Source organism: Eurosta solidaginis, chromosome 2, assembly GCF_040869045.1.
Source record: "Eurosta solidaginis isolate ZX-2024a chromosome 2, ASM4086904v1, whole genome shotgun sequence".
Classification (NCBI taxonomy): Eukaryota; Metazoa; Arthropoda; class Insecta; order Diptera; family Tephritidae; genus Eurosta; species Eurosta solidaginis.
The window spans coordinates 180,510,145-180,532,007 of record NC_090320.1 but is presented as its reverse complement, the minus strand read 5'-3'; positions in this window follow the sequence as shown (position 1 = coordinate 180,532,007).

Below are 21,863 nucleotides of genomic sequence, written 5' to 3'. Positions count from 1 at the left end.
GGATCCTGATTATTTTGATATATGGAAGTCTATATCTATCTCGATTCCTTTATATATGTACAACCAACCGTTATCCAATCAAACTTAATATACTCTGTGAGCTCTGCTCAACTGAGTATAAAAATTTAAGAAAACATAGAAATTTTTGACACAAACTATATCTCTTGTAAGAATTTACTATAAATTACTTTACTTTATTCCAATATTTCAACATTTTTTACGCAGTTTTCTTTGGCAGCTAATACGCTTTTTTTGCACCTATGAAGTACAACAGTGCCAAATCATGCCAAATAGCATCCACAAAAAAAACGAACAAGAACAAGCATTTTCATCAGGTGAGCGTGGCTGTGTATGTGCGTTCTGCTACTACTTGTAGACCTGTACTATGGGTCGTAGTTTAAATTATATCGGCATCCTACAATGACGACCTAAGTCTATATTAGATAAAAATGATGTTGACAAAAAAAAAATGTACTTAAATATTGATGAAACAGTTTTGCGAAGATAAGAAAGAGGTAAATGAGTTGGTGACTGACGTTGATATGAAAAACTGTAGTGAAGATATATTTGAGAAGCAATTGTTAGCAATTTCTCCAAGCGATAATAGTGATTTAAATCTCAAATTTAGAGAAAATGTAAAATTTTCTGATCAAACTAAACTTGTTGATTTGTATAAAAAGTATTATGTTAAGTCTTATAGAACCAAAGGTTAAGTGTCAGATGAGACTGACTTTGAATAGTGTTAAACCGTTTTGTTGTCCACCTCGCCGTCTCTCATATAGTGAAAAAATGAACTTCAAAAACTATTAGATGAGTATTTGGAGAAAAATATTATTAGGCCAAGTGAATCGGAGTTTGTGTCACCGATAGTGTTGGTTCGAAAGAAAACTGGGGACCTTAGGATGTGTATTGATTTTAGGACTCTTAACAAAATTACAGTTAAAGATAATTATCCAATACCGTTGATTGATGATTTGCTTGATAGGCTGGTGCATAAAAAAGTTTTCACGAAATTAGATTTGAAAAATGGATTTTTTCATGTTTTTATGGACCCAGACTTAATCAAATTTACTTCGTTTATAACTCCGCTTGGACAATTTGAATTTTTGAGAATGACATTTGGGTTGAGAAATGCTCCATCTACATTTCAAAGATTTGTTAATAAGGTATTTCCAGATATAACTAAACAGGGTGAGGTTATCATATATTTAGATGATATAATGATAGCTACTGAAACTGTAGAAGAAACATTTAGAAATTTTGACGGAACTTTTTCGAAATTTAGTTGAAAATAATTTAGAGCTTAGATTAGATAAATGTGAGTTTTTAGTTAGTCGTGTGAAATATCTTGGGTATACTATTACAGAGGATGGTATAAGGGCGGATGATAAAGGATTAGAAGCAATTAAAAATTTTCCGATTCCAAATAAATTACAATCAGTTCAAAGTTTTCTTGGGCTTTGTTCGTACTTTCGTAGGTTAGTAAAAGATGTTTCGTTAATTGCGAAACCTTTATATGATTTAACAAAAAAAACAGAAAGTTTCAGTTTGGAGAAAACGAGTTGTTATGTTTTGAAAAAATTAAGCAAAAATTGTTGGAGTCGCCTATTTTAGCGTTGTATGATCCAAATGATGAAACAGAGTTACATTGTGATGCTAGTTGTGTTGGTGTTGGGGCAATTTTAATGCAGCGTAAGAAAGATGAAAAAATGCATCCGGCCTTTTATTTTTCTAAACGAACAAGTGAAGCAGAGCCAAAGTATTATAGCTTTGAACTTGAAACGTTATCGATTATATATGCTTTAAAACGATTTAGAATTTATTTACAAGGTTTGAAATATATTTGAGAAGCAACTGTTAGCAATTTCTCCAAGCGATAATAGTGATTTAAATCTCAAATTTAGAGAAAATGTAAAATTTTCTGATCATACTAAACTTGTTGATTTGTATAAAAAGTATTATGTTACGTCTTATAGAACCAAAGGTTAAGTGTCAGATGAGACTGACTTTGAATAGTGTTAAACCGTTTTGTTGTCCACCTCGCCGTCTCTCATATAGTGAAAAAAATGAACTTCAAAAACTATTAGATGAGTATTTGGAGAAAAATATTATTAGGCCAAGTGAATCTGAGTTTGTGTCACCGATAGTGTTGGTTCGAAAGAAAACTGGGGACCTTAGGATGTGTATTGATTTTAGGACTCTTAACAAAATTACAGTTAAAGATAATTATCCAATACCGTTGATTGATGATTTTCTTGATAGGCTGGTGCATAAAAAAGTTTTCACGAAATTAGATTTGAAAAATGGATTTTTTCATGTTTTTATGGACCCAGACTTAATCAAATTTACTTCGTTTATAACTCCGCTTGGACAATTTGAATTTTTGAAAATGCCATTTGGGTTGAGAAATGCTCCATCTACATTTCAAAGATTTGTTAATAAGGTATTTCCAGATATGACTAAACAGGGTGAGGTTATCATATATTTAGATGATATAATGATAGCTACTGAAACTGTAGAAGAACATTTAGAAATTTTGACGGAACTTTTTCGAAATTTAGTTGAAAATAATTTAGAGCTTAGATTAGATAAATGTGAGTTTTTAGTTAGTCGTGTGAAATATCTTAGGTATACTATTACAGAGGATGGTATAAGGGCGGATGATAAAGGATTAGAATCAATTAAAAATTTTCCGATTCCAAATAAATTACAATCAGTTCAAAGTTTTCTTGGGCTTTGTTCGTACTTTCGTAGGTTAGTAAAAGATTTTTCGTTAATTGCGAAAATTTTATATGATTTAACAAAAAAAAACAGAAACTTTCAGTTTGGAGAAAACGAGTTGTTATGTTTTGAAAAAATTAAGCAAAAATTGTTGGAGTCGCCTATTTTAGCGTTGGATGATCCAAATGATGAAACAGAGTTACATTGTGATGCTAGTTGTGTAGGTTTTGGGGCAATTTTAATGCAGCGTAAGAAAGATGAAAAAAAGCATCCGGTCTTTTATTTTTCGAAACGAACAAGTGAAGCAGAGTCAAAGTATTATAGCTTTGAACTTGAAACGTTATCGATTATATATGCTTTAAAACGATTTAGAATTTATTTACAAGGTTTGAAATTCAAAATTATTACAGACTGTAATTCGTTAACTTTAACATTAAATAAAAAAGAAATGAATCCAAGAATAGCTAGGTGGGCTTTAGAACTTCAAAATTATGATTATGTGTTAGAACATAGGTCTGGAAGTCGTATGCAAATGTAGATGCGCTCAGTCGTTCCAATACTATTTTGGTGTTAGAAAGTAATACCTTTGAGGAGATTATGATTATTTGCCAAAATAAGGATCAGATGTTGCAAAAGTTGCGTGATTTGTTAGAAAAAAGGAACATGGTGCATATGAAGTGCGTAATGGAGTTAATTATAGGAAAACGAATAATGGATCGGTTGAGTTTTATGTTCCAGAGAGTATGGAAAGTCATGTTTTATATAAATATCATGATGAACTGGGACATTTAGGGGTAAATGAAACGATGGATATTATTTCGAAAAGTTATTGGTTTCCTCATATGAAACAAAAAATTATGTGTCATATACAAAATTGCTTAAAGTGTATAACAATTTCAGCTAAATATGGTAGAGAGGAAGGTTTTTTACATACCATTCCAAAGGAAAGTGTGCCTTTTGCAGTAGTTCATATAGATCACTATGGGCCTATTAATAATTCAAGAGCAGTTAAATATTTGCTAGTTGTGGTTGATGCATTTACAAAATTTTTAAGGTTATATCCAACTAAGACAACAAAAACCAAAGAGGTTATTTCTGCATTAAAAAATTATTTTCGATCGTATAGTCGTCCGTGAGTTGACAGAGGTAGTTGTTTTACTATAGCCACAGGTTTACCTCAAGCAAATGGTCAAGGGTAGAGGGTAAATAGAAGTTTAGGACCTATGATTTCAAAATTGGTAAGTTTGGGTGAAAATGTTTATTGGGATAATGTTATAGAAACTGTTGAATTCGCATTAAATAACACTTTGCATAGGACTATTATAGACAAACACACAACAACAAATAAACACAAAACAATTAACTCTCCAAAATAACAAACCCACAAAGAAGGTTAAACGATTAAAATCACGGACTGCCTCAGTCAGCCACACAAATCGATCAGTAAAACCCACCCTCGGTTGTGAATGAGCACACATCACATACACATACCTAAATATGCACAAGCATCAATTTTGACAATACCTGTTCATGTACCTACGAGCTATAAATACAGAATAAACGACAACAACAGATCAGAACGAAAATCGACACTGATGATGGCACAACGCCGAACCCGGCTTGTCTCGAAACCGAATTTGACAAGGGATGACGGAAAATCGTTCCAATATACATCATTTATCCACCCTATCGGAAAATCAACAAAACAAAATAAGTCAGTTAATGCTTGTCAGGCTTTTAACTTGAACGCGAATGGACTACTAACAATTTACAAGCGACGCCTACTGAAAATGCATAAAAAAAGGCGAGCATTTGGTTCACAATCATTGCCTGGAACTGAATGTTACTCCAAAATTCGCTAAAATAACAATAAAGGTAAATACCAAATATAGCAGGAAAACAGTTAGAAAAGCGGAAAGAGATTTTGGTCACGCCCTGGTTACCTTCTTCAAAGCCCCGATTTGAGTTAATCCGATGGATTGGTTCGGATGGTTCTGCCGCTTTGCTGCAAATTCCACTGTATGTCGCCTTAGATCGAGCAATTTTAGTTGGAATGAAACTCTTTCAACTCCGTAACTGCGCGATCCGTGATCGTATATTTATTAAAATTTAGAGTATAACTCTGGCTTATTTTCACTCGTTGTTTGTGAAATGTCTTCGCAAAGGTTAATGATCACAAAAGGCAAATTTTCTATATTTTATTAGATTCAACGTTCATAGAATCTCGTAAGTAAAAGGATATTGTTTTCACAAGCTTTATGCGATATGTTATACAGTATACACTTTGGTGTTTAGAAATTATATGGTTGTAATTAAACATATACTGGTTGCCGCAAAGAAAAAAGGATCAATAATTTGCAGAAAAAAACGAGAATTCTTCAGCTCAAAAGATGATGATTTTTATGAAAAATTTGTACAATACTCGGTAGCGCAAAAACGATGATGGTGATGATTTTTGCTATTTTTCAATAATTACAATTGCCTATTGAAGTTGGCTGCCGGTGGGCGCTGGTTGCGCCGTGAACTGGGTGCGGTGCCAGACACTCCTACTGCCGATGGTTGTTGGTGTGGCTCGCCATGCATAGTGCGGCAATTTGGTAGTCCACAGCGGCGCGACTGACGACGGTGGCGCACCGGCTGTGATGCTGCATGCTGGGGTTGGCGACTCACGGGGTCGCGATGCAATAGTGTATGATGATGGAGCTCACAGACACGTGACAGCGCTCGCGTGATGTACACTCGCGTGTGTGGTGTGACAACGCCAGACAATTCGTACAGTAGTTATGCCCTCTGGCAATCAAGGCACATTGTTGGGGCTGCATGGCCGTAAACAAGGGGCACGTCGATAGCGCATGGTGCCGCATACACAAGCGGCATCGTCGATAGTCGGCTACGGCATCGTGACTTCGCGATGGGGTCGCTGGCCTGGTCACTTGCGATGCCAAGGAGCGGCGCGGTGTAGGAACCGGGGGACGCTGGTGATTCATCTGCGAACGAGACAAGAAAAATAACACAGACTTTAGTCACTTATCATGTTGAGAATGGAGTGTTAGTAAGGCGTTCTCGGGATGTGAGTCGATTCTTCTATAACGTGTATGTAGTGGACTGTAGTAGAGTCGGGATGGTAGAGAGCCGCGAGAGCTCAAGTCAGGTTCAGGAGCCGATAGAAAACACAGTTTTGTGTTTGGCCTGGTGAGTACGTCACTCTGAGTGCGTACGTTGACAACTCGGATGTGTCCGTCTCTTCCGGGATGTGTGTCTTCCACACGTCCTAGATGCCATTCGGTAGAGGGTAGGTTTCCTCTATTCTAACTAATAAAGTAGAGAACTCTTCGAACGTGAAAGTGTGGGTCCCGGCGGCCTTTTAAAAGTGGATTTTAAAACTTTTTACCGCGGATTCCCATAAACCGCCCATGTGCGGAGCGCCAGGGGGAATGAGTTGCCAGTTGATGACTTGCGGTGCATACTTCTGGACTACGTCAGACGAGACTTCCCTGAGAAATGATATGAATTCCTTTTCCGTGGCACGCTTAGCTCCTACGAAAGTGGTGCCATTGTCGCTCATCATTTTGCTGGGGTATCCTCGGCGTCCCACGAAGCGGGCAAAGGCGGCGAGAAATACTTGGCCGGTGAGATCGGAACATAATTCCAAGTGGACGGCTTTGGTGGCGAAACAGACAAAGACGGCCACATAGCCCTTCATTATCTTGCAACACCGGAGCATAGAAGCTTTTATTTGAAACGGGCCGACGAAGTCTACACCAGTAGTAGTGAAGGGCGGCGCGAAAGTTAATCGTCCGGGGGGTAAAGCTGCCATTATTTGGGAGTGCCTTTGTTGCTTATGAATGGTGCATACTTTACATTGAAAAATGCACTTTTTTATCAGGGGTTTAAGCCGGGCTATGAAGAACTCTTGTCTTACAGCTTGTTGCATGAGGCGGATGTCCCCATGGAGGAAGGTTTCGTGCAGAAACCTTTGATAGAGGGTAGTAAATCGCGCCTTTTCGGGGAGAATGATGGTTTTTGAATTTTCCAGGGCTGCTCTTTTTGAAGCGAAAAATCTCGACTTAGTCAGGGTCAGCAGCCGGGTTTTTGCGTGCTTGAGGTCGGCGTGAGATAGGACGGGGTTGTTAGTGGTACGACTGCCTCCTACAGCGTACCTCAGCCAAGTTATAAATTTCAATATGTACGCTGTTACGCGTAAGGCGCGGGGATAGGAGGAAAACCGTTCTAAGAAATCTTCTGCCTCTTCCGCTGCTTGCAATGCCTCCACTCGGCGGAGTTCGGGGGGGGGGGGGGGGGGGGTGAAATATTTCTGACCGTTGGTGTTGGCCAGTTCTCGGGGGGTCGGGAAAGCCACTCTGGACCATTCCACCATAGCGATGAGTTAGCGAGATCGGCGTGGCTACATCCTCTGGTTCCAAGATCCGCAGGGTTGTCTTTGCTTCGCACATGTCGCCAAGGGACATTTCCTACGAGGTCTATAATCTGCGCTGTTCGGTTAGAGACGTATATTTTCGCAGAATTCGTGGAGCTCAACATATTGATCGGGCGTAAAATTCATCCATCGGGGTATTTGGATGGCTGAAATAGAGGGAAGATTTTGAGAGAACTGCGCCCATTTGACTAGACGGATGGGTTTAACCTCCTCGTCCCACTCGGTCCCCATCTTACCACAATTCTTGCATGACCATCTTCGCTTGGATCATTATGGGCGTCAGCCACCCTGCGGGGTCGAAAAGCTTCGCAATGGAGGAGAGGATTTGCCGCTTCGTGGCTGCAGTGGATGCCGTATTTGATTCGAGGGTATAAGAGAATGTATGCGTTAGGGCGTTCCACTGTATGCCCAGGGTCTTGGCGGTGCTAGTATTTTCGAACTGGAGAAAGTTGGTCTCAAGCAAATCCGTTTTCGGTATTTTTTGGAGAATATCGGGATGGTTTGCTGTGATCTTTTTTAGGGTGAAGCCGGCTGAATTGAGAGCGTCTATAGTCTCTGTTAGGGATTGCTCGGCTGATTGGAGATCATGACTGCCAGATAAAATATCGTCAACATACGCCTCGTATTTTAATATTGGGGCTGCGCGGGGATGGGAATCGGCTATATCTTTCGACAGCTCGTGTACAGTGCGAATAGCCAGAAAAGGCGCGCATTTAACCCCGAAGGTGACCGTTTTTAACTTGTAGTCCTTAATTGGACTGTGTTCGGGGCCCGGAATATTATCCGTTGGTAGTCTCGGTCATCGGGGTGCAGAGAATTTGGCGGTACATTTTCTCTACATCGCCATTAAACACATATTTATATGTTCGCCATTTTAACAACATAAGTCGGAGATCGGGTTGGAGGGTTGGTCCGGTACATAAAACATCGATGAGGGAGCGACCGAATTTTTAGAGGCGTTGAATATAACTCTGACTTTTGTTGTCTTCTTGTCTGGCCTTACGACTGCATGGTGAGGGAGATAGAACGTGCAGTATTTACGCCGATATTCTACTTCAGTGGGACTGCATTCGTCCCTGTGACCTAGGGACAGATATTCTTCGAGTACCTGGTCGTACTGCTGTTTGAGATCGCCCTTTTTTGAGAGGGAACTGTCGTAGAGCTGCAGTACGGGATTGACCTAGGTCGTTATCGTTCGGCAATGTTGGTTTAAAAGGGAGCCGAACCATATATCGACCGTCACCCATGCGAGTAGTGGAATGAATGGATACGGGCTGCGTTTGAGGTAGAGGGAAGTTCGTCCATAGCTGCTGCTTCATTGACGCTTTGTTGGCTGGTACTGCTAGACCCTATTTTTGTTAACTGGCATGTCGATCTTCGTGGTCCAGTGGTTTGACGAGATACTCCGGTGTCGTGAATGGTGGAGTTGTGCCGCCCTTGACAGTGAAGGCACGTTCTTGGGCTAGAACAATCCCGGAGAAGGTGCGTATGGGATAAACAATTTTCGCACAGATTGTTTTCTTTTACGAATCTTCTACGCTCTGGGATCGACAGTTTTTTGTAACGCAAACTACTCTGCAGCGTGTGCGAAGACTGTTTGCACAGTTTGCAAGCATAAATCTTTTGATGTTCTATCGCATGAGAATTTGTGTGCGTGAGGGAGATGCAATTGTGCGGGGGGTTGCGGCTTTGGTTTTGGAGTTGAGCCTGCCTGACCTGCGGGTTGTTCTGACTTGGGGGAGGCTTTGAGAAATTGGTGGAGGGTGGATTATATCGGGGTTTGGCTGGTCGCCATTGAGCAAACTTTCCACTATCTCGTAGCGAGTGGTCAGAAACTGATCCATTTGGGAGGTCTCTTCGCGAGTTTAACGATTGTTCCCAAAGCCCAACAGTATTTTCTGGGAGTTTTGAGGTTACCAGATATATTAATATGGGATCCCAAATTGCTAATATTTGGAGGCAGTTGTTTACGGAGGATTGCAGTCTCTGTATATCTTCGCTGTTTCCAGTTTGAATGACCTTGAGATTCATTAGGGCTTTTATCAGATTATCGACCAAGACTCGTTTGTTTTCATAGCGGGATTTCGGGGCTTCCCACGACAGAGCGAAGTTGTCATCACTAAGTGGGAATTGCTTTACTATCTGGCCGGCTTTTCCTTGGGTCTTGTACTTGAGGTGGTACAGTTTTTGGGCGCTCGAGAGTTTTGGGTATCAACCAACCGCAGTGAACACGTCACGGAAGGACGGCCATTGATCATAACTCCCGTAAAAGACTTCGGTGTCACAGGCGGGTACTTTGAGGTGTATCCCGGAACTTTCTTGGGCAGTGGTGGCTGTACCGGGTACGGGATTACCATTAGCTGGAGTTGATCACCTATTTTTGCCTTTGTGTCCTCATAAGCTATAAGACAGGCCCGGTATTTATTGAAAGCTGAAGCCTTAAAGTCGTCAGGAAGGTCGTTATCATCTGACTCTACTGCTGCGTCATATGCGCTCTGTACCCTTTCCCAGACACATCGATATTTTTATCTTTTATTTTTTGTGGATGCCTCGGTGGTATCTTGGATTTGGGTTGTGCCGAACCGAGCGCAGTAATCCGTAAAGAGATCCGTTTCGGATATTAATTTATTTTCGACAACGCTAGCCATTCTAAATAGGGACTTGCTTAATTTTACTTTGGCTATTTTGGGAATTTTGGGGATTGCCTGGTGTTTATTTCTGCGAGAATGCTAAAAGTAGAAGTATTGGTTAAGACTGCAGTAGGCAAAGGCTAATTAGACTGAAATGGGAGTAGTCTGGGAGCAGTTGGGCTGAGCGGCAGAATTTACTGCTTGGTATTTCAAACAATGTAAATGTGGCCGAATTTACTGCTGGGTATCGCAAATAATTATACAATTGTGGGGATATTTGTTTAAAATTATACCGCAAGGGACACACAAGTATAAAAGGGCAATGAAATAACTTTGTGGAAGTATGTGTGGGATTTGCTGGTTTGTAATGGACCTCGTTTATGTATATGCGTATATGGGGGTATATATATATATATATATATATATATATATAATAAAAAAAGTAATATGTATATATATATATATATATTTATTGCGATGTCATACAATTTTGGCGGGAAAAATATATTTTTGCCGGGATATATTTTTTACGGGATTTTAATTTTCAGTTTTATGGTACTTGAGGGGGCGTATTATTGTGAGGGGAATAGAAATTTGATTTTCTGCTTACAGTTTTACTGTTTTGGGTACTTATACTTTATGTGCAGAAAAAAGGATGAATAATTTGCAGGAAAAAAACGAGAATTCTCCAGCTCAAACGACAATGATTTTTTTGAAAAATTTGTGCAATATGCGGTAGCGCAAAAACGATGATGGTGATGATTTGTTCTATTTTTCAATAATGACAATTGCCTATAGAAGTTGGCTGCTCTTGGTGGCTGAGTTGTCCATGCCAGATTGAATTGACTTGGGGAACTTCTAGGTGACGTGTTGGCGTATAAAAATGAATTGTTGGATACGATGATGTGATGCTACGCGTGGTCGCGTAAACAGATTTTTTAAAATATGAGTTGGAAAGCTTATTCTCCAAGAAGGACGAGATAAATGCCGAGTTATTATCTATTCATTTAAGATTGGCAGAACAACTACCTACAACTGCGTTAATGGAATGTTTCGACCGCATAAAGACAGAAGTCGATCAGGAACTACAACAAAACTATAGGTCGCTGAACCGGAAATTGGACAAGCTGGCAGGACAACGAGAGTGTAACAAAAACAAAAAACTCACCAGTTTCATAAAAAATTCGTGAACCTCACAATGGTGGCCGTTACCAAGGAAGAGGCACAACTTCTCGAAAAGGACCTGAAGCACAATATCATGGATCAAAATACAGTAAGAAGAACGGAGCAGGCGATTGTAGATGCGGAAATCGCAATATCATTGATACCACAGAAGGAACAGGAGCACGCAAGACGCATGTGCAGGGAAATAATAAAAAAGGAGGTGAAAGCACAGGAAGGACAAAAATCTAATGCAGAAAAGAAAACAATAAAGAATCTACGGCATAAACTAAGGAAAAACAATATTGTCACAACGAAAGCGGACAAAGGAAACACCACTGAGGTAATCGAGAAAGAGGGATATATAGCCGAAACCGAAGAACTCATAGAGGAAATGAAATGTCGGAGAATAAGAGAGGATCCCACGGATGAATACCAAAAACAAATCAAAGTTTCTATAAAAAACTGCAACAAATATAGTATATTCTAGCATGGCACATAGATTGGTCCAAATGAACCCTTCGACTCCTACACTGATTGCGCTACCAAAAATCCACAAGCCAGATACGCCTATGAGGCCCGTCTTTCATTTTAAATCAGCACCATGTTACAAACTGTTTAAATATTTAAAAACGATTTTGAAAGATACTCTGGAGCTAAGGAACGAATATGCAATAGCTAACACAAAAGAAATAATAGAGAAACTTGAGACCGTAGAGCTCAATACCACTATCAGAGACTTTGGAAATAGTTAGCTCAAAAATAGTTCATAATACAAAAAACAAAGTGAAAATTATGCAAATCACAAATACGCTAAGAACCACTTTACGTCAGAACTATTTTCAGTTCAACAATAAAGTATATAGACAAACAAACGGCCTTGGAATGGGAAGCCCCACATCAGCAATTCTTGTGGAAGTGTTCATGCAAAATCTGGAAGAAGAGCACATACAGGAGCTGAAGTCTAAATTAGGCGTTTCATTTTACGCTAGATACGTGGATGATATATTATGCGTTTTAACTACTTATAACGAAGACCTTGTACTGGAGTACCTCAACAACCAGCACGGAAATATAAAATGTACAATGGAAACCGAAAAAGACGGAGGAATCAACTATCTAGACCTCACTATAAATATTGATAAAGTGGTAAAAAAATTTAACTATGACATATATAGAAAGCCAACGGCCACCGACATAATAATACATAATAGCCCAAATCACCCCCAACAGCATAAAAATGCAGCATTAAGGCATTTGGTAAATAGACTTGAAAAAACACCTTTTACACAAAGGCATATCAGAGAGATTGAAGTCATATAATACATTGCTGCAAACAAGGGATATAAAAACACTAGTAGATAAGCTCAGAAGGACGCATGGTGAACCAAAAAGAAATAACGAAAAGGAAAATAATAACACCTGAACGGATATGACATATATTGGAAAAGCAACATATATATTGGCAAACAAATACAGCATTAACACAGCGTACAAAACATCGAACAATCTAGGTCGGAAACTAAGAACTAACACTAACCCAGAGGATCCGCTTAGCAGCCACGGCGTTTACAATCTTACCTGCGGTTTGTCTCGAAACCAAATTTGACAAGAGATGACGGAAAATCGTCCCATTTAAAAAATTATTCTCAAATTTTTATCAAGAGGCTCAATATCAGTCCACATGTCAAATTTCAACATTCTGGGTGTATTTTTTACTGAATAATCAGGTTTTTTGTGTTTTCCAAAATGTTATATATATAAGAAGTGGGCGTGGTTACAGGGGCGGATACAGGTCTCCAGATGAGGGGGGGCGATCATGGCCGAAAGCTGAAAATCCATTTTTGCCATGGAAGTCGGTAATATAAATTAATGATTAACTTCAGAACACCATTTTGACATAATTACAAATAAACGTATCAAATTTATCTTTAAGCACTCAAATTAGCTCAACTAATTGAAAGAATTTGAACAAAAAACAATCAAGAAAAGATTTTATACAGCTCAAAGGTAGAAGCTAGTTCTTTCTGATAAGAGACTTTCACTTGTGGCTTTAACTAAGTGGAGTTATTTTGAATCTATATCTATTGCAGCAATCAAAAAAAGAAAAAAAGAGATGAATAATTTAACTTCAGACCCCATTCTTGGAAACGAATGAACTTTTGTTTACAACGAATTAACTTTTGTTTACAATTGAATGAACAGACAGCTGATTCCGAGCCCCATTCCTGGAAACGAATTGAGAGAGAATAAAAGTTTCGTATCAGGTCATCAGTGGCTCTGATATTGCATAAATGAAACGACATATTAGGTGTGTTCCGGAACTTTTATAAAAAAAAATGAAGTTGATTGGTGATATGAAGAATTTTTGTTTACAATTGAATGAACAGACAGCTGATTTCCAGCCCCATTCCTGGAAACGAATTGAGAGAGAATAAAAGTTTAGTATCAGGTCATCAGTGGCTCTGATATTGCATAAATGAAACGACATATTAGGTGTGTTCCGGAACTTTAATAAAAAAAAATGAAGTTGGTTGGTGATATGAAGAATTTTTTTATGTTTTGCAAGGTCACCATGTTTCAACTATTTTATTCACAAACCATGGCATATCTGCGGCAATAAGCGGAAAAAGCAAAACTCACTTATTTATTATTTACCTTTTTTCGCTAGACAAGCAGGCAAAAGAAGATAAGAATTATTTCATTCAATCTCAATTTTACGGAAATCTAAAAAATGCATTTCAATTTCTGGCAAATTAAGCACGCCCAATATTTCTTCAGGTAGGTCTGGGGGGGGGGGGGGCGATCGCCCCATCGCCCCCCCCCCCCCTGTATCCGCCATTGCGTGGTTATCATCCTATTTCGCTCATTTTCAATACCAATCTATTTTGTGTCCGGATAAGTTCGTGTACCAAATTTGGTGAAGATATCTCAATATTTACTCAAGTTATCGTGTTAGCGGACGGACGGACGGACATGCCTCAATCAAATTTTTTTTCGATACTGATGATTTTGATATATGAAAGTCTAGATCTATCTCGATTCTTTTATACCTGTACAACCAACCGCAATCCAATCAAAGTTATAATACCCTGTGTACAAGTACAGCTGGGTATAAAAATAGGAATGTCAGCAGTCAAACATTTATTTCCAGAAATCGTCTAAATAAGGAAGTACTACTGACATTCCTATTGATTGTTCACTTTTTTGAACGCTACTGAAGACTATCAATAAATTTTTAATCCTATCGAAAACTATCTATAGTGCCACTACTTCCACATGAGGAACGTCAGAACTATTTTCAGTTCAACAATAAAGTATATAGACAAACAAACGGCCTTCGAATGGGAAGCCCCACATCAGCCATTCTTGTGGAAGTGTTCATGCAAAATCTGGAAGAAGAGCACATACAGGAGCTGAAGTCTATATTAGGCGTTTCATTTTACGCTAGATACGTGGATGATATATTATGCGTTTTAACTACTTATAACGAATACCTTGTATTGGAATACCTCAACAACCAGCACGGAAATATAAAATTTACGATGGAAACCGAAAAAGACGGAGGAATCAACTATCTAGACCTCACTATAAATATTGATAAAGTTGTCAAAAAATTTAACTATGACATATATAGAAAGCCAACGGCCACCGACATAATAATACATAATAGCCCAAATCACCCCCAACAGCATAAAAATGCAGCATTAAGGCATTTGGTAAATAGACTTGAAAAAACACCTTTTACACAAAGGCATATAAGAGAGAGATTGAAGTCATATATAACATTGCTGCAAACAAGGGATATAAAAAACACTAGTAGATAAGCTCAGAAGGACGCATGGTGAACCAAAAAGAAATAATGAAAAGGAAAATAATAACATCTGAACGGATATGACATATATCGGAAAAGCAACATATATATTGGCAAACAAGTACAACAAATACAGCATTAACACAGCCTACAAAACATCGAACATTCTAGGGCGGAAACTAAGAACTAACACTAACCCAGAGGATCAGTTTAGCAGCCACGGCGTTTACAATCTTACCTGCGGTTTGTCTCGAAACCAAATTTGACAAGGGATGACGGAAAATCGTCCCATTTAAAAAAATGTTTCTCAAATTTTTATCAAGAGCCTCAATATCAGTCCACATGTCAAATTTCAACATTCTAGGTGTATTATTTACTAAATAATCAGGTTTTTTGTGTTTTCCAAAATGTTATATATATAAGAAGTGGGCGTGGTTATCATCCGATTTCGCTAATTTTCAATACCAATCTATTTTGTGTCCGGATAAGTTCGTGTACCAAATTTGGTGAAGATATCTCAATATTTACTCAAGTTATCGTGTTAGCGGACGGACGGACGGACATGCCTCAATCAAATTTTTTTTCGATACTGATGATTTTGATATATGAAAGTCTAGATCTATCTCGATTCTTTTATACCTGTACAACCAACCGCAATCCAATCAAAGTTATAATACCCTGTGTACAAGTACAGCTGGGTATAAAAATAGGAATGTCAGCAGTCAAACATTTATTTCCAGAAATCGTCTAAATAAGGAAGTACTACTGACATTCCTATTGATTGTTCACTTTTTTGAACGCTATTGAAGACTATCAATAGTTTTTTAATCGTATCGAAAACTATCTATAGTGCCACAACTTCCACATGAGAAACGTCAGAACAGGCCACTTACCGCTCCATTTTGAAGCAAGTTAATATTTTAGGAAGCACTTTTCGTTAGCATGAAATAAGTGGTGATAACCTAACTGTAGATTTGATGACTAAACAAGTAACGAAGGTTAAGTTCGGGTGTAACCGAACCTTACATGCTCAGGTGCCAAATTACAGCTTGCAAAACTTTTAAAAATACCTTCTTTTAAAATTGGGCAGTGCCACGCCCATTGTCCAAAATTTTACTAGTTTTCTATTCTGTGTCATAAGGTCAATCTATCTACCAAGTTACCGTCTTTGGTAATGAATTATCGCCCTTTTTCGGTTTTTTGAAATTTTCGATATCGAAAAAGTGAACCTGGTTATAGTTCGATTTCGTTTATTTTAAATAGCGATCTGAGATGAGTGCCCAGGAACTTACATACCAAATTTCGTTAAAATACCTCAAATTTTACTAAAGTTATCGTCTTTACGGACAGACGGACGGAGGACAAGGCTAAATTATTTTCTTTTTTCGCCCAGGTCATTTTGATATATAGAAGTCTATATCTATCTGTGAGATCTGCTAAGCTGCGTATAAAAATTGTCTCCGAACTTATCGTTCGTAGTGTAGGAAACACCCTTATGTAGGTTTGAGCATGGGAATGAACAGAGTCAGACTGACGAATTTAAAGACTACATCGCTATATGATATCACTCTTTCCGTAAACGCCAATATGCTAGACTGTAACATCGATGATGATTATGCCGGTAATTGAGGCAGAGTCGGCACCAGTGTTATTACAATATTATTTTTTTCCATTTCCTTTGTTTTGCTAGAATTTTCTTCATTTTAGTGTTGTGTTCGTAGTTGCCAGCATTGATAATTATTTATCAAAATAGGTAATTTTTTCGCCATTGGTAGTTTTAAAATATTTTCGCTCAGCATTTTTTATTTAGTTTTGCTGTGCAGGTACGCAGCAAACACAGTTTCTAACATTAGAGAAATATTGTGATTTTACATTAGAATTTGAATGTAGTTCTGTAGTCCATCTTTAATTAAATACTAGGCCAGAGAACTATTTAGGTTTGAACTCGATTAGAGAAACAATAAAAATGTGATGTTGTCACAGTTATATATTGTTTGTAGGACATGATCAGCCCTCCTTAGTGTTATAAAAAGAACTAAAAATCGTGAAAAGTTGTGCCAAGTTTTGTTGCTAGTTGCAAAATCAGTTTTCATTTGTTATATTTAAAAGTAGTAAGTGAAAAGGAAAAAAAAATGTTTAAGGGAGAAAGTGAGCAAACTCTTGGCATTCCATTTGACTGGCATTGTGAAGAAAACCGTCCCTCGTCCACATTTTAAATAAACGCAGAGCTAAATACTGAAGAAATAAGTGACAGCGAAATTTTGTTCAAGTTAGGCTTCAAACTATTATAAGAAACCTTTGAAGTATATCCATAACAAGTATGTATATAGGCATACCTATATATAACCCATTAAAAGTTTTGATATATAAATAATGCATTTAATTGCTCTTCATTTAAAAATTCACATTAGAAGCTAATTAGAAATTAACGATATTTTCTAGCCCTTTCTTGATATTGAGAACAAAGTCCCCTCTTTAGCAAATCGTCCTGTAACCTTCTACTTTAAGAAAATACGTTAGAATTCGATTCGTATTATTCTCTAACATAAATATTTGTTGGGTAGCTTCCGACATTTTTGACAAACTATTTAAATTAAATCTGAGTTAAAAAATAACCTGCCATTCTGCAAGTGGCCCAAAGTTTATTTTTTATTTTTAATATTATATACATAGTATGTATGTATCAGTATTTAAGCTATGCACACGGGCTGACATATTTTGATTGTTTGGAAAGAGTTGAATGCATTTACCTATACATACACATTAATTGATATTTCCATTTTCGTTAAATCAATAAAACTGTGTTATAAAAACTTGAGTAACGTTCCGGTAATGTTTTTAATGTTTAGTGGTAATTTTTTGTTCATGCTTATGGCAACCCCAGTTTTACCTACGCACCTATATACATATGTATATACATACATACCCAACCAACACTTTTGTTTAATTTCTATCGGAGGTGCATTTGAAAACTAACCTTAAGCCTGCTATACTCACCTAAGAAATTGAAAATTTCATTTGAAACCCGTTCACGAAATAGATCAGGAAAATTTGTCTGTAAAATTTTATTAAGGCGATACTCAATTGACAGCTGAAAACGCAATTTTTGGCAAGTGAACTAAAATATACGAGTATATATGAGCCTATACAAACTAAAACTGCCTAATTTTTAATGCATTATGAACTTGTGGACCAAACAAATAATATAAAATAAAACACTGTGCCTAAATAATGTCAATATTGTAACAAAATTGTTCAATTTCCATAGTAGAGACATTAAATTATGCGACGCCTGACAGCAAATTGACTAAGTCCCTATAGTATTTCAAAACCGCAAAAATCCATCGTAAAATATACGAGCGTATGTATATAAGTCGATAAATATTTACATGACATATAGACTTGTCGACCAAACCAATAGTATAAAACAAAAGACTGTGCCTAAGCAATGTAAATAATATTAAAAAACCCGGATTTATTCTTCGCTACTTTTTCAAGAATTGACTAAATCCTACTGTATGTGTAGATCAAAATCGTATATGTCTATACAAGCGAATAGGATTGCGCTATGCTACCGCATATTATAATAAACTAGCCCATACCCGTGGCCCAGTCCGCACGAAAAAATACAACATGAAACTATTGTGATATACCTAGACCGTCCAGAAAATAATTTTTGAAATAGCTCCAGTAAATCCCGAAATATTCGCAATCGTGGATGATTAACAGAAGGAAGGATATACCGGACTTCTTAAATAGGTATGATGCACTACATCCCTGAAATACTTTTTTCGAAATAGTTCCGAAACCAACGTACAGATCCGGAGATAACTAAAAAACATTTCATAGCAGTCCTTCCGATATGATTCCCGAAACAGTCCTCAAATACTTCCAGAAACAATCTTGAAACTATATGGAGATATTCCTGAAACAGTCTCGACGATATTTTTACGAAAAAAGTTCAGAAATTGAATCAGTATCGAGAAGACCTCGAATACAATCTGTAAACGATTCCGAAATTAGTCCTAGAAAGCTAAAATAATCTTGAAGTAGTCTTGAAGTAATCTATAAATAGTCCTGAAACAATTCCGAGCACAATCCCCAAATAATCCTGAAGTAATCTAGAAATAGTTCCGAAATAATTCCTTACTCAGTCTCGAACTGACCCAAATAGTTTCGAATTTATTCTAGAAGCATCTTCATATAATCTCGAAATATCCGCGAGATTTTTTTAAAAACAATACGAAAATTATGCCGAAATGGTCCAACAATTATTCCAAATAGTTCCGTTGTAATCCAGAAGAAGCCCAAGATCATTGTTGCGTAAAAGTCTATATAAATGACTGAGATACACAATCTGATTGGTAAAGGGCAAATATAGGTAGACTTGGAGCAATTTAAAAATACCTTTCCAAGAGGAAGAGCGAGGTAGCCCGCTTTGACAAAATTTCCTTGATCTCACTTTCATATAACCAAATCTTTTGGTTTCGGACGAAGTAACGTAGTGATTTCTCGATTTTTAAAACTCGTCAAAGATGGAAACGAGGTGGGGGAAGAAGATGATGCCACTGCCAGCTTTTCCGAAATTTCTCAGAACTCTATCTATATATCCCAGGTAACAAATATTATTGGTCTGGGACAAGTAAAAGTACAGCAAATTAAAGGTACTGTTCCAGAGAGGGAGCGGGGAAAAGAAGAATTTGCAAACTTTTCCAAGCTCAACTAATATAACCAGTCGACTAAATATTACTTATCAAGGTAAATTTACTTTAATTTGGATCGACTAAAAGTAGTTAAAAGTTCCTATTCCCAAGGGGTGTAGGACCCCGCTCCCTACTTTTTTCAAAATAGTATAGCCAGTTGATGCTTTAACGGGATTTCCTACCACTGTGTCAAATTTCATTCAGCCGGTCTGGCGTGACGACGTCACCTCAAAATTTTCCTTAGGATTATATCTATATGTCTAAGAAACCAAATATTGTTGGTTTGGGACAAATACTCGAAAAGCTATAGCAATTCAAAGATACTGTCCCTAAGAGGGTCAGTTGCGCCACTGGTCTCTTTTCCAAAATTGCTTATAACTCTATCTATATAACAAAGATGTCTAGGAAAAACACACGGCTAGTTAAAGCAATTAAAAGATACTGCTCCGAAGAGGGAGAGTTGGTACGGGCTGTATCTGCACAATTTTTCAAAATGTGTATACCTATATAAAGCCTCTAAACTTAGTATCACTGTTCAAAGCCAATTACCTTATTTATTATTAATTACATCAGCTAAAAGTATTTAAAAAGTATATTTCCAAGGGGTGTAGACTCCCGCCCCACTTAAAAAAATATAGCCAATAGATCCTTACACACATTTCAAAATTGCTTTGCCTGTACGACTCATATGAGAAATATTATTGGTTCAGGACAAAAAGAGTTATCAGTCAGAGTCTGTTGAAACCAGTAATTCGTTTGGAGGTAAGGGGTGAGGGGAAGCGCCACTGGTGTTTTATCCAAAATTGTATAGAGCTCTATCTTTATGTCCCAGATACCAAATATTATTGGTCTGTGACAAATACTCTAAGAGATATAGCAGTATAAAAACAGTTCCAAAAGAGTGAGTAGGGGAATTGACTGCTCCACTGGCCAGTATACCAAATTTAATACCCTTGGCAAATGCACGCAGAGTTATATCAATCTAAACATACTGAGTGAGAGGGGAATTGAGAAAGGTAGGGGGTGCATCTGCAAGCATTTCCAAAATTTGTATATCTCTAATAAGCCCCTAGACTTAATATCACTGTTAAAAGTCAATATAATTAAAGTTACATAAGCTAAAAGTAATTATAAAGGAAATGTCCCTCGGTGTGTAGGACCCCACCCACACTTAAAAAAAAATATCCTTCTTTACTAATATCTACCTTTGTGTCAAAATCTATCCAAATCTGTTCAGCCGTTCTGGTGTTATTCAATAAAAAATTACTTTAAAGTAACTATTTCCAGGGGGTGCAGGACCTCCCTTTTCAAAAAACAAAGACAAATGTCTGGACATCCAAACATCTAAGCATTCAAACTTTCACATTTATAATATTAATAAGATTAGTTGAATTTTCAAAGTCGGGCTATGGTTTTTTCGAAGCGTCAAAGTCCAGCGGTTTTATTGCAAAAGCGGCTTATCAAATTAATCTCTATTCTCAAGGTTTAGTTGTAAAAAGCTGATTGTGTACACATTTTTATATGGGACAAAGAATTTTTATAGGAATGGACCACGGCTATAAAAAAGAACCCAAATATTTCTGTTTCATAAAGAAAGCTTTATTTGGTCGAAAATTTTCTGATGTGTAAGAATAAGTAGACAATTGACATTTGGTTTTTAGAAAAAGGTTAGTTTTAAATGATAAACAAAAATTGAGAAGTATCCATTTCCCCAAAGTTCTAGAATTTTCGCTTCGTTCTTCGTTGGGTATGTTCATATGTATATGGGTGTTTCCACGAAATCAGACCCCTCTAAGCTAATGAATAAATTGCGTCTTGCAAGATCCAAAAACGTTTACATACGTTGATTTAAGGGTACTCCATATTAATTCAACACATTTTGGTATTTGCATATTGTGAAGTCCCAGTTCAAAGTTGATGGGAAAGCAATTCAAATACCTTTAAAATCGAAACAAGTTTCAAGATCTTTTGTAGTTTTTGTAGTAGTGGTGTCGCGACCGAAAATGAGGAAATAGTTTAATAATATGAGAACTAGAATGTTTGCACATTTAACTCTTTGCATGCGTATCAAACAACACCTTAATATTGCGATACAAATTTCAATGAAAAAGTTAACCCGCTTAATTTTTCTTAAATTTTTTATAATTGTCGCGACCATTACATTTTATACCTTTTTTGATACTGCTGATATTATTTTTACACGTAATTTTTTTTTTTTAGTCAAGTGGCAATCGGGGTATATACAATTATTCAGTGTTACTAATCATTTTTCAATGCTGGCCATCGTTTTCGAAATATTGGATGACCTTAAGATATTTTTACGCCAGTATGGATACCACACGAGAGGAGCTGTTTAGACTTTTAAGATTGGATGTATTTCATTTGTACATATGTAG